The sequence below is a fragment of the Puma concolor genome, chromosome B1 (assembly GCF_028749965.1).
Source record: "Puma concolor isolate L17-30 chromosome B1, mPumCon1.1.hap2, whole genome shotgun sequence".
Taxonomy (NCBI): domain Eukaryota; kingdom Metazoa; phylum Chordata; class Mammalia; order Carnivora; family Felidae; genus Puma; species Puma concolor.
Window position 1 is genome coordinate 126,639,061 of NC_141670.1, and position 1,511 is coordinate 126,640,571.

The 1,511-nt window shown below is 35.5% G+C and overlaps 1 non-coding gene across 1 annotated transcript; it reads right to left on the bottom strand.

The window, feature by feature from the left end:
* Positions 1–1,003: 1,003 nt before the first annotated feature.
* LOC112859169 (U6 spliceosomal RNA) lies at positions 1,004–1,113 on the bottom strand. Its single transcript, XR_003223478.1, has one exon. It is a non-coding gene; the product is annotated as a U6 spliceosomal RNA (small nuclear RNA).
* Positions 1,114–1,511: the final 398 nt, after the last annotated feature.

Here is a 1,511-nt window from a genome sequence, read left to right on the forward strand (position 1 = left end):
TCCCATCCATTCAAGGAATTTTTGGATGTAGAATTAGACAATTTGTTGTTCTTTTTTTTTTCAACGTTTATTTATTTTTGGAACAGAGAGAGACAGAGCATGAACGGGGGAGAGGCAGAGAGAGAGGGAGACACAGAATCGGAAACAGGCTCCAGGCTCTGAGCCATCAGCCCAGAGCCCGACGCGGGGCTCGAACTCACGGACCGCGAGATCGTGACCTGGCTGAAGTCGGACGCTTAACCGACTGCGCCACCCAGACGCCCCAACAATTTGTTTTTCTAACTATTTTCTAACTATTTTAGTTAACAGAATAACTCATTAAAATTTAAATTCAGTGTCTATAACAGTTTTTTCCACTGAGAATATACAAGATGGTCCAATTAAGTGCAGAAAGAAAATAAGTAAACTTTTCTTTTATAATTGTTCTATTAAAACTAAAAACGAAAATTTAGGGTAAGGGAGCAATAACACTCTATAGAACAGAGAGCAAGGACGTGTTCTAGATGACACCTAGCGTGATACTTTATAGCTCATCCTCTTTAAATTTTGTATTATTTTATTTCTGCTAGCAACATAAATGCTATTTTAGTATAACATTATTTTATAAAAACCCTGAAACTCATAGAAAATCTAGCCGAAAGCATTATAATTTAACCTTACTCTGTGTGTGTGTGTGTGTGTGTGTGCGCGCGCGCGCGCGCGCGCGCGCGCGCGCACGCGTGCTCAGATATAGAATGGCAAAGGTCTGGTTATAGTGATTTCATATAATTATAATTTTTTAAAAGACTAAGAGTGTTCCTTAAATACAGTTTAAAGACTGGATGTCATAAACCTTTTTTGTTGGTGCATCTGATAATATGAGAAAATATAAACTATAACCTTAGCATTAGTCTTTACAGAATTATGTTGGAGAAATTATTTTAAGAAATGTAAAGACTTTACCATGTATGTTAACTCTTTCAGTACCTTAATATTTCCACTGAGCTTACACATTAAAATTCACAAATACCTGACAATCCTTTTACGAATGTGTATGTCATCCTTGAGCTGGGACCCTCCTGTTCTTCTCCACGTCGTTCCAATTTTAGTATATTGTGCTGCCTAAGCAAGCACCCAATAATCCTTTTAAACAGGACAAATGATTATAGTTAAGGATAATTTGACCTAAAACTGTTGTAGATGAAATGAACACTATTATAATGTGTAGAAGCTTAAGAAAACAACTGGGTTCTAAATATGAGATCAGTAAACAGTGGCTTAGTATGTCAATAAACTGTTACTTATCTGTTAACTGGCAAATTTACCAAATAGTTCTTCACTTGATAATTACATGTATATAAACTCAATAAATATTTCATTTCAGAGACTATAAAATAAAAATTATCAAGAGACAGGACAGTGGAAAGAAGAAGAATGCGGGAAGTATAAAGGGAGCAAGAAAGTCAAATGCTGCATTAGTTGCTTCTAATTGTTAATTTTCAAAGGTATTTACCAGTACAGAATTGGCAAAA